Source organism: Arachis hypogaea, chromosome 20 (assembly GCF_003086295.3).
Source record: "Arachis hypogaea cultivar Tifrunner chromosome 20, arahy.Tifrunner.gnm2.J5K5, whole genome shotgun sequence".
Classification (NCBI taxonomy): domain Eukaryota; kingdom Viridiplantae; phylum Streptophyta; class Magnoliopsida; order Fabales; family Fabaceae; genus Arachis; species Arachis hypogaea.
This window is the reverse complement of record NC_092055.1, coordinates 36322016-36334909: the sequence shown is the minus strand read 5'-3', so window position 1 is coordinate 36334909 and position 12894 is coordinate 36322016. Positions and strand designations below refer to the sequence as shown.

The 12894-nt window shown below is 39.4% G+C and overlaps 1 non-coding gene across 1 annotated transcript; it reads right to left on the bottom strand.

Annotated features, from left to right (window-relative positions):
- Nucleotides 1-6124: 6124 nt before the first annotated feature.
- On the bottom strand, nucleotides 6125-6228 carry LOC112788266 (small nucleolar RNA R71). Its single transcript, XR_003195638.1, has one exon. It is a non-coding gene; the product is annotated as a small nucleolar RNA R71 (small nucleolar RNA).
- Nucleotides 6229-12894: the final 6666 nt, after the last annotated feature.

Here is a 12894-nt window from a genome sequence, read left to right as displayed (position 1 = left end):
AAACACAATTGTTTGTAATCTGCGACACTCTCTAGCGAAATCCAAATGTACGTAACCCGCTACACCCTGTCACGGATTATGTTGAGAACTAAGTACTCATAAATCGCTACACCCTGTAGTGGTTTGCTGAAGCCTATTCTGCTAGAGGGTGTAGTGGATTATGAAGAGAGTGGAAGCTTGGAAACATATTCATGAATACTAGTTACTCGTGATGCAAAATGTACGAAGTTATACAATACACTCTTCATAAGCAGAAAGCCGTAGAAATATAATAGCCACCAGGTATTAACACTAACACAGATTAAATTACTACATAAGTCATACAAATGTAATAGTCATACAACGATTAAGAGTTAAAGGAAATAAAAATGTCATAAGTCATACAAATAGGTAGGAACTAACACTAACACTAACACACCAAATGCACTAACACTAACACCCGAAAACGTAAATTGGTACATGAGAAAATAAAATTCAAAAAACTAGAAGTCCTACGAACTACCAGCAATGGTAGAGCCTCTCTAGGGGCAAGATCTACGCGTGTGCTCAGGCTGTCTGCGGAGCCCGCATCGCTTCGGTCGGTTAGGGTCGACCTCATCCATGTTGTTCCGGATTCTGGTAGAACTCGGTCGCCCATCACAACAACGCCTCAAGCTAGGATCTGGAATAACGATCAGACCGTCATAAGGTGGCCAAAGTCCCTCTGGTATTGGCGACACAAAACCCATCTGATACTCCCTGAACACCTTCTGCATGGTGTAGACTTCGTCGACATAGATAGACCAGTCAAGCCGTGACTGGGCACAACATGCAATCACATGGCAATATGGATAATAGAGAGCCTGAAAGTATCCACAGTCGCATGTACGATCCTGAAGGAAAACTCGGTACGTCCCAAGTGAAAAGCTCCCGGTCGGTGTTGTCTCGGCAATGGTGTACTCAGACTGGTGTCTATCGAACAGGGTTACAGTGAAGCACCTGGAGTCTCTCAAGTTGCGCTCCATCACCTTCATAAAAGACTAGCAAAACTTGGCACCACTGGCCAACTGAGCCTCTGCCGTCTAACCACAAATCACAAACAACTCCGCTAGACGACCATATGTGGACTTCACAAGGGCGGTAACTAGAAGATTCCGTGTACCCTTCATAACAGAATTAACAAACTCAGATATATTGGTCGTCATATGACCGAATCATCTGCCACAATCCTGGTGCTGAGTTCACTTATCATATTCTATTCTGTTTGCCCAATCACACATTGCCGGATTCTCAGTCTGCATTATATCAAACCAATAGTGAAACTCTACCTCAGACCTCGCATAAGCAGCGTTCACAAGCAAGCGCTTTGCATCCATGCCCTTGAAACTGAGTGCGAAGTTAGCTGCAACATGCCGAATATAAAATGCTCGGTACGCATGAGGGGGTTACCACCCACTGTTAGGATTCTCTAGTACAGCCTTGATGCCATTGTGCCTATCTAAGATGACCAGTATCCCCTGTTGCAGAGTCACATGTTGGCGCAGGTTGGTCAGGAAGAAAGACCACGACTTGGCATTTTTCCCCTCCACAAGACTGAAAGCAATAGTCAATATGTTGGAGTTCCCATCTTGAGCGATGGCCAGGAACAAAGTCCCTCCATACTTGCCATACAAATGACTACCGTCTATGCTGACCAATGGCTTGCAATGTCGGAAAGCTTCAACACAAGGAGGAAACGCCCAGAAAAGACGATGAAAGTACATGGTTGAGTCATCCACGTCATCACTGACTCAAACTGGAGACATCTTCAACAAGGCTATCGCCCCCTCCATGGTAGACTGCACACTAAGTATCCAACGAGGTAGCTCGGCATATGACTCTTCCCAGTCCCCATATATCTGTGCTACCGCCTTCTGTTTTACTGGGTTTGTCAGAATTTCACCATCGCTGTCCCCTCCAATGTCAGCAAGCTCTTCGTCGGAATCATCCTCTAGCATCTCATTTTCAACCTGATCTGGTTCCCTCTCACGTCCTACATCTAGTGTGGATGAGTTGAGGTGAATATCCCAACTGGACCAGCTGGCCGATACTTCAACAAACACTCAGGTGCAACAACGGGCATAGAGGTGGAGGCATCCCCGTCGTGGTGGACTGAGGGTTTGGCGCGGATGCCCCAGAACTATCAATCCCATGTTCCAACTTCGCAAACAACTCGTGTATCCTCACTTCCGCGAAACTCAGACGACAATGAAACAACACCTGCATATCTTCATCTGATCGTAACATGAATGTTTCATATTGTACACCAGTTGACACAACCGCAATAGGAATCTTGTAGAATAGCTTCTTCACTGATGAGCGGATAATTTATACCCTTTTTGGCATTGTTTTTACATAGTTTTTAGTATGTTTTAATTAGTTTTTACTATATTTTTATTAATTTTATTCAAAAATAACATTTCTAGACTTTACTATGAGTTTGTATATTTTTCTATGATTTCAGGTATTTTCTGGCTGAAATTGAGGGACCTGAGCAAAAATCTGATTCAGAGGCTGAAAAAGGACTGCAGATGCTGTTGGATTCTGACCTCCCTGCACTCGAAGTAAATTTTTTGGAGCTACAGAAGCCCAATTGGCGCGTTCTTAATTTCTTTGAAAAGTAGACATCCTGAGCTTTCCAGCAATATATAATAGTCTATACTTTGCCTGAGATTTGATGGCCCAAACTGGCGTTCAAAGCCAGCCTAAAATATCTTGGCGTAAAACGCCCAAACTGGCACCAGAATTGGAGTTAAACGCCCAAACTGGCACCAAAGCTGGCGTTTAACTCCAAGAACAGCCTAAGCATGAAAAAGCTTCAATGATCAGCCCAAGCACACACCAAGTGGGGCCCGGAAGTGGATTTCTGCATTATCTGCACTTAGTTACTCATTTTCTGTAAACCCTAGTTACTAGTTTAGTATAAAAATTACTTTTAGTGATTTATTTTCAATCTTTGATCATTTTCACGCTATCATAGACTATTGTTGACATTTGGAGGCTGGCCTCACGGCCATGCCTCGACCTTTTTCACTTATGTATTTTCTACGGTGGAGTTTCTGCACCCCATAGATTAAGGTGTGGAGCTCTGCTGTTCTTCATGAATTAATGCAAGTACTATTGTTTTTCCTTCAATTCATGCCTACTTCTTCTCCAAGATATACTCTTGTTCTTAATTCAGTTAAGTCAGAATGAAGGGGTGACCCGTGACAATCACCCAATCTTCGTTACTCGCTTGACCAAGATCGCGTGCCTGACAACCACAAAGCAGTCTACATGATGTTCAACGTAGTCATTGGATGACAGCTGGAGTATACTCTCTTGGATATCTAATACACGGACCTAGTCCGTGAGATTAGTATCTTCGTGGTATAGGCTAGAACCATTGGCAGCATTCCTGAGATCCGGAAAGTCTAAACCTTGTCTGTGATATTCCAAGTAGGATCTGGGAAGGGATGACTGTGACGAGCTTCAAACTTGCGAATGTTGGCGCAGTGACAGTGTGCAAAAGGACAATGGTCCTATTTCAACGCTAGCGGGAACCGACAGATGATTAGCCGTGCGGTGACAACGCATATGGATTTGTTCTCATCCGAGAGGATCATACAGCTTGCCATGGAAGGAGGTAACGCATGGTTCGAAGAAGGCAGTAAGAAAGCAGAGGTTTATAAGCAACAAAGTATCTCCATACGCTTATCTGAAATTCCAACCAATGAATTACATAAGTAACTTTATTTTATTTTCTGTTTTATTTATATTTTAATTATCAAACCTCATAACCATTTGAATCCCCCTGACTGAGATTTACAAGGATGATCATAACTTGCTTCAAGCCGACAATCTCTGTGGGATCGACCCTTACTCACGTAAGGTTTATTACTTGGACGACCCAGTGCACTTGCTGGTCAGCTGCACGGAGTTGCGAGAAAAGTGTGAAATCACAATTCTGTGTACCAAGTTTTTGGCGCTGTTGCCGGAGATTGTTCGAGTTTGGACAACTGACGGTTCATCTTGTTGCTCAGATTAGGTAATTTTATTTTATTTTAATTTTTGAAAAAAAATAAAAAAAATACAATATTTTATTTTGTTCTTCAGAATTTTTAAGAATGAATTCTAGAGTTTCATCATGATCTGTTGAAGCCTGGCTGGCTGTCAAGCCATGTCTAATTTTTTTTTGGACCGAGGCTTCCATTTATCATTGCAGGAGCCTTTTGATTCCCATCAATTTGGCTGTTATATGTAATGCTCTGCTGAAGCTTGGCTGGCCATTGGCCATGTCTAATCTTTTGGACCGAAGCTTTCACATAAAGCTTGGCTGGCTATTAAGCCATGTCTAAATTTTTGGACCGAAGCTTTAGACTAACATTGCATGATTCTTGGAATTCTTATTAAAAATTTTGTATCCCTTTATTTTCTATTTTCCAAAATAATTTTCGAAGAATTACAAAAAAATTTAATAAAATCATAAAACCAAAAAGAATTTTGTGTTTCTTGTTTGAGTCTTGTGTCAATTTTTAAGTTTGGTGTCAATTGCATATTTTTAATTTTCACTAAAATTTTCGAAAATTCATGCATGTGGTCTTTCTTGATCTTCAAGTTGTTCTTGATGATTTTTCTTATTTGATCTTTAAATTTTTCTTGTTTGTATCTTTTCTTGTTTTTCATATGCATTTTTGAATTGTTAGTGTCTAAAATTTAAAATTTTTTAAGTTTGGTGTCTTGAATGTTTTTTTTTTAAAAAAAAATTTCAAAAATATGTTCTTGGTGTTCATCATGATCTTCAAAGTGTTCTTGGTATTCATCTTGACATTCAAAGTGTTCTTGCATGTATTATTCATTTTGATCTTAAATTTTTATGTCATGTTTCATTTTATGACATGTTTTTCTCACTTGCCTATTAAGAAAGGTTCAATCTTTAAATTCTAAAATCACATCTTTTAGTTTCTTGTTAGTCAAGTAATCAACTTTAATTTCAAAAATCAAATCTTTTTAATTTTCTTTTTAAATCTTTTTCAAAATAAATTTCAATAATATCTTTTTCAAAATCAATTTCAAAATCTTTTCTAACTTCTTATCTTTTCAAAATTGATTTTCAAATATTTTTCAATTAACTACTTGACTTTTTGTTTGATTTAAAAAAAATTTTCTATCATATCTTTTTCAAAACCACCTAACTACTTTTCTCCCTCTAATTTTCGAAAACTACTAACCCCTTTTTCAAAATTCTTTTTAATTAATTAATTGTTTTAAATTTTAATTTTAATTTTATTCCTTTTTATAATTTTCAAATTTTAACAAATAATTAAAATAAAAACAAAAATATTCTTCTTTTCTTTTTAATTAAATTCGAATTCTTCTCTCTCTCATCTCTTTCTATTTATATATTTATTTAATCACTAACACTTCTCTTCTTCTTAAAATTTGAACCCTCTCTCCCTCTCTGTGTTCGAATTCTTCTTCTTCATTCTATTCTTCTATTCTTCTACTCACATAAAGGAATCTCTATATTGTGATATAGAAGATTCCTATTCTTTTCTGTTCTCTTCTTTTTCATATGAGTAGGAACAAGGATAAGAACATTCTTGTTGAAGCTGATCCTGAACCTGAAAGGACTCTAAAAAGGACTCTAAAGAGGAAGCTAAGAGAAGCTAAAGCACAACACTCTGGAGAGGACCTTACTGAAATTTTTGAAAAAGAAGTAGAGATGGCCGAACCTAACAACAATGGTGGAGATGTAAGAAAGATGCTTGGTGACTTTATTATACCCTCTTCTGACTTCTGTGGAAGGAGCATCTCAATTCCTGCAATTGGAGCAAACAACTTTGAGCTTAAACCTTAATTAGTTTCTTTGATGCAGCAGAATTGCAAGTTTCATGGACTTCTATTGGAAGATTCTCATCAGTTTTTAGCTGAATTCTTGTAAATTTGTGACACTGTTAAGACCAATGGGGTTAATCCTGAGGTCTACAGACTTATGCTTTTCCCCTTTGCTGTAAGAGACAGAGCTAAGATATGGTTGGACACACAACCTAAAGATAGCCTGAACTCTTGGGAAAAGTTAGTCAAAGCCTTCTTGGCCAAATTCTTTCCACCTCAAAAGTTGAGCAAGCTTAGAGTGGAAGTCCAAACCTTTAGACAGAAGGAAGGTGGATCCCTCTATGAAGCTTGGGAACGATACAAGCAATTGATCAGAAGGTGTCCTTCTGACATGTTTTCAGAATGGAGCGTCATATGTATATTCTATGATGGTCTGTCTGAATTGTCCAAGATGTCATTGGACCATTCTACTGGAGGATCTCTTCATCTGAAGAAGACGCCTGCAGAAGCCCAGGAACTCATTGAAATGGTTGCAAATAACCAGTTCATGTACACTTCTGAAAGAAATCCTGTGAATAATGGGACAACTCAGAAGAAAGGAGTTCTTGAGATTGATACTCTGAATGCCATATTGGCTCAGAACAAAATATTGACTCAGCAAGTCAATATAATTTCTCAAAGTCTGTCTGGAATGCAAGCTGCAACAGGCAGTACTAAGGAAGCTTCCTCTAAAGAAGAAGCCTATGACCCTGAGAATCCTACAATGGAAGAGGTGAATTACATGGGAGAATCTTATGAAAATACCTATAATCCTTCATGGATGAATCATCCAAATTTCTTATGGAAGGATCAACAGAAGCCTAATCAAGGCTTCAGTAACAATAATGGTGGGAGAAATAGGTTTGGCAATAGCAAACCTTTTCCATCATCTTCTCAGCAACAGACAAAGAATTCTACGCAGAGCCACTCTGACTTAGCAACTGTAGTCTCTAATCTATCTAAGACTACTCTCAGTTTCATGACTGAAGCAAGGTCCTCTATTAGAAATTTGGAGGCACAAGTGGGTCATCTAAGTAAAAGAGTTACTGAAATCCCTCCTAGTACTTTCCCAAGCAATATAGAAGAGAATCAAAAAAGAGAGTGCAAGGCCATAAATATAACCAACATGGCCAAACCTGTAGAGGAGGGAAAGGCAGTGATTTCCAGTGAGGAAGACCTCAATGGACGTCCACTGGCCTCCAAGAAGTTCCCTAATGAGGAACCAAAAGAATCTGAGGCTCATATAGAGACCATAGAGATTCCACTGAACTTACTGTTGTCATTCATGAGCTCTGATGAGTATTTTTCCTCTGAAGAGGATGAAGATATTATTGAATATCAAGTTGCTTAATATCTAGGAGCAATCATGAAGTTGAATGCCAAGTTATTTGGTAATGAGACTTGGGAGGATGAACCCCCATTGCTCATCAATGAACTAAATGATCTGGTTCAACTGAAATTACCTCAGAAGAAATAGGATCCTGGAAAGTTCTTAATACCTTGTACCATAGGCACCATGACCTTTGAAAAGGTTCTGTGTGACCTGGGGTTAGGGATAAACCTCATGCCCCTCTCTGTAATGGAGAAACTAGGGATCTTTGAGGTGCAAGCTGCAAGAATCTCACTAGAGATGGCAGATAATTCAAGAAAACAGGCTTATGGACTTATAGAAGATGTCTTGGTGAAGGTTGAAGGCATGTACATCCCTACTGATTTTATAATCCTAGATACTGGGAAGGATGAGGATGAATCCATCATCCTAGGAAAACCCTTCCTAGCCACAGCAAGAGCTGTGATTGATGTGGACAGAGGAGAGCTAGTCTTTCAATTGAATAAGGACTACCTTGTGTTTAAGGCTCAAGGATCTTCTTCTGCAACCATGGAGAGGAAGCATGAAAAGCTTCTCTCAATACAGAGTCAAACAAAGCTCCCACACTCAACTTCTAAGTTTGGTGTTGGGAGGCCAATATCAAGCTCTGAGTCTCTGTGAAGCTCTCTAAGAGCTCACTGTCAAGCTATTGACATTAAAGAAGCGCTTATTGGGAGGCAACCCAATGTTATTTAATTATATTATTTATTTTCTATTGCTATTTTATGTTTTCTTTAGGTTGATGATCATGTGAAGTCACAAAAACAACTGAAAAATAAAAAACAGAATGAAAAATAGCATCAAAAACAGCACACCCTGGAGGATAGGCTTATTGGCGTTTAAACGCCAGTAAGGATAGCAGAATGGGCGTTTAACGCCCAGCCTGGCAGCATTCTGGGCGTTAAACGCCAGAAATGAGCATCTGGCTGGCGTTTAACGCCAGAAATGGGTAGCAGAGCTGGCGTTAAACGCCAGATTTGGCACACAATGGGCGTTTAAACACCAGAATGGTGCAGGGACTTGAATTCCTTGACACCTCAGGATCTGTGGACCCAACAGGATCCCCACCTACCCCACCTCTTCTTTTCTCCTCTTCACACCTTTCCATAACACTCTTCCCAAACACCCCTAACCTATTAAATCTTACCCTCTTCTCCATAATCTTTTCACCACTCACATCTATCCATCATAAAACTCCACCTACTTCACCATTCAAATTCAAACCATTTCCCTCCCAAACCCTCCCCTTCATGACCGAATACCCCCTCTCTCCTACCCTATAAATACCCCTCCTCACTACCTCAACTTTCACACATCAAAAACACTTCTTTCCCCCTTAGCCGAACCACTCACCTCCCTCCATCTTCTCCATTTCTTCTTCTTCTACTCTTTTCTTTCTTCTTTTGCTCGAGGACGAGCAAACCTTTTAAGTTTGGTGTGGAAAAAAGCCTTACTTTTTATTTTTCCATAACCATCAATGGCACCTAAGGCCGGAGAAACCTCTAGAAAGAGGAAAGGGAAGACAATTGCTTCCACCTCTGAGTCATGGGAGATGGAGAGATTTATCTCAAAGGTCCATCAAGACCACTTCTATGAAGTTGTGGCCAAAAAAAAGGTGATCCCCGAGGTCCCCTTCAAGCTCAAAAAGAGTGAATATCCAGAGATCCGACATGAGATTCATAGAAGAGGTTAGAAAACTCTCACCAACCCCATTCAACAAGTCAGAATCTTAATGGTTCAAGAGTTCTATGCTAATGCATGGATCACTAAGAACCATGACCAAAGTGTGAACCCAAACCCAAAGAATTGGCTCACAATGGTTCCGGGAAATTACTTGGATTTCAGTCCGAAAAATGTGAGGTTAGCATTTAACTTGACAATGATGCAAGGAGATCCTCACCCTTTCACTAAAAGGGTCAACTTTGATCAAAGGTTGGACCAAGTCCTTAGATACATTTGTGTGGAAGGCGCTCAATGGAAGAGAGACTCAAGAGGCAAGCCGGTTCAATTAAGAAGGCTTGACCTCAAACCTGTGGCTAGGGGATGGTTGGAATTCATCCAACGCTCTATCATTCCTACTAGCAACCGGTCTGAAGTTACAATAGATCGGGCTATCATGATCCATAGTATCATGAATGGAGAGGAAGTAGAAGTTCATGAGATCATATCCCTAGAACTCTACAAGGTGGCGGACAAGCCCTCCACTTTGGCAAGGTTAGCCTTCCCTCATCTCATTTGTCACCTATGCAATTCAGCTGGAATTGCCATAGAGGAAGACATCCTCATTGAAGAGGACAAGCCCATCACTAAGAAGAGGATGAAGCAAACAAGAGATCCCACTCATGGACCTCAACAAGAGCATGAGGAAATTCCTCATCATGAAATCCCTAAGATACCTCAGGGGATGCACTTTCCTCCACAAAACTATTGGGAGCAAATCAACACCTCCCTAGGAGAATTGAGTTTCAACATGGGACAACTAAGGATGGAGCACCAAGAGCATTTCATCCTCCTCCATGAAATTAGAGAAGACCAAAGAGCCATGAGGGAGGAGCAACAAAGGCAAGGAAGAGACATAGAGGAGCTCAAGCACTCCATAAGATCTTCAAGAGGAAGAACTAGCCGCCATCACTAAGGTGGACCCATTCTTTAATTTCCTTGTTCTTATTTTTTTTGTTTTTCGAAAATTATGCTTTATGTTTTATCTATGTTTGTGTCTTTATTACATGATCATTAGTGTCTAGTATCTATGTCTTAAAGCTATAAATGTCCTATGAACCCTGCACCTTTCTTAAATGAAAAATGTTTTTAATTGCAAAAGAAAAAGAAGTACATGAATTTCGAATTACATCTTGAAAAATAATCTAATTATTTTGATGTGGTGGCAATACTTTTTATTTTCTGAATGAATGCTTGAACAGTGCATATTTTTGATATTGTTGTTTATGAATGTTAAAATTATTGGCTCTTGAAAGAATAATGAAAAAAGAAAAATGTTATTGATAATCTAAAAAATCATAAAATTGATTCTTGAAGCAAGAAAAAGCAGTGAAAAGCTTGCAAAAAAAAAATTGGCAAAAAAAATATAAAGAAAAAAAGAGAAAGAAAAAGAAAAAGCAAGCAGACAAAGCCAATAGCCCTTTAAACCAAAAGGCAAGGGTAAAAAGGATCCAAGGCTTTGAGCATTAATGGATAGGAGGGCCCAAAGGAATAAAATCTTTGCCTAAGCGGCTAAACCAAGCTGTCCCTAACCATGTGCTTGTGGCGTGAAGGTGTCAAGTGAAAAGCTTGAGATTGAGCAGTTAAAGTCGTGGTCCAAAGCAAAAAGAGTGTGCTTAAGAGCTCTGGGCACCTCTAACTGGGGACTCTAGCAAAGCTGAGTCACAATCTGAAAAAGTTCACCCAGTTATGTGTCTGTGGCATTTATGTATCCGGTGGTAATACTGGAAAACAAAATGCTTAGGGTCACAGCCAAGACTCATAAAATAGCTGTGTTCAAGAATCAACATACTAAACTAGGAGAATCAATAACACTATTTGAATTCTGAGTTCCTATAGATGCCAATCATTCTGAACTTCAAAGGATAAAGTGAGATGCCAAAACTGTTCAGAAGCAAAAAGGCTACTTCCCCCGCTCATCTAATTGGAAATGAGCTTCATTGATATTTGGAATTCACTGGATCTTCTCTTCTTTTTATCCTATTTTATTTTTAGTTGCTTGGGGACAAGCAACAATTTAAGTTTGGTGTTGTGATGAGCGGATAATTTATACCCTTTTTGGTATTGTTTTTACATAGTTTTTAGTATGTTTTAGTTAGTTTTTACTATATTTTTATTAGTTTTTATTCAAAAAACACATTTCTGGATTTTACTATGAGTTTGTGTATTTTTCTGTGATTTTAGGTATTTTCTGGCTGAAATTGAGGGACCTGGGCAAAAATCTGATTCAGAGGCTGAAAAAGGACTGCAGATGCTGTTGGATTCTGACCTCCCTACACTTAAAGTGAATTTTCTGGAGCTACAAATGCCCAATTGGTGCGCTCTTAATTTTTTTGGAAAGTAGACATCCTGGGCTTTCCAGCAATATATAATAGTTCATACTTTGCTCGAGATTTGATGGCCCAAATTGGCGTTCAAAGCCAGTCTAAAAATCTTGGCGTAAAACGCCCAAACTGGCACCAAAATTGGAGTTAAACGCCCAAACTGGCACCAAAGCTGGCTGATAAACCCTTATTTCATGGTTTATCTTGTGCTCAATTGAGTGGTTTTTATCAGCTTTTCACCCACTTATTCATATGATTTGCATGTTTTACATTTTCCTTCCTGAGTTTGTGCTATGATTGAAAACATGCTTCTTTGGCTTTAAATTACCAAATATTAATCCTCTCTTATTACCATTAGATGCCTTGATATGTGTGTTAAGATGCCTTGATATGTGTGTTAAGTATTTTCAGAGATTACTGGCGTTTAACTCCAGGAACAGCCTAAGCACGAAAAAGCTTCAATGATCAGCCCAAGCACACACCAAGTGAGCCCTGGAAGTGGATTTCTGCATTATCTGCACTTAGTTACTCATTTTCTGTAAACTCTAGTTACTAGTTTAGTATAAAAACTACTTTTAGTGATTTATTTTCAATATTTGATCAGTTTCACGCTATCATAGACTATTGTTCACGTTTAGAGGCTGGCCTCACGGCCATGTCTAGATCTTTTTCACTTATGTATTTTCTACGGTGGAGTTTCTGCACCCCATAGATTAAGGTGTGGAGCTCTGCTGTTCTTCATGAATTAATGCAAGTACTATTATTTTTCCTTCAATTCACGCCTACTTCTTCTCCAAGATATACTCTTGTTCTTAATTCAGTTAAGTCAGAATGAAAGGGTGACCCGTGACAATCACCCAATCTTCGTTACTCGGTTGACCAAGATCGTGTGCCTGACAACCACAAAACGGTCTACATGATGTTCAATGTAGTCATTTGGACGACAGCTGGAGTATACTCTCTTAGATATCTAATACACGGACCTAGTCCGTGATATTAGTATCTTCGTGGTATAGGCTAGAACCATTGGCAGCATTTCTGAGATCCAAAAAGTCTAAACCTTGTCTGTGGTATTCCGAGTAGGACCTGGGAAGGGATGAATGTGACGGGCTTCAAACTTGTAAATGTTGGGTGCAGTGACAGTGTGCAAAAGGACAATGGTCCTATTCCGACGCTAGCGGGAACCGACAGATGATTAGCCGTATGGTGACAGCGCATAAGGATTTGTTTTCATCCGAGAGGATCATACAGCTTGCCATGGAAGGAGGTAACGCATGGTTGGAAGAAGGCAGTACGAAAGCAGAGGTTTAGAAGCAACAAAGCATCTCCATATGCTTATCTGAAATTCTCACCAATGAATTACATAAGTAACTTTATTTTATTTTCTGTTTTATTTATATTTTAATTATCAAAACCTCATAACCATTTGAATCCGCTTGACTGAGATTTACAAGGATGACCATAGCTTGCTTCAAGCCGACAATCTCCGTGGGATCGACCCTTACTCACGTAAGGTTTATTACTTGGACGACCCAGTGCACTTGCTGGTCAGCTGCACGGAGTTGCGAGAAAAGTGTGAAATCACAATTCTGTGTACCATTCACCCAC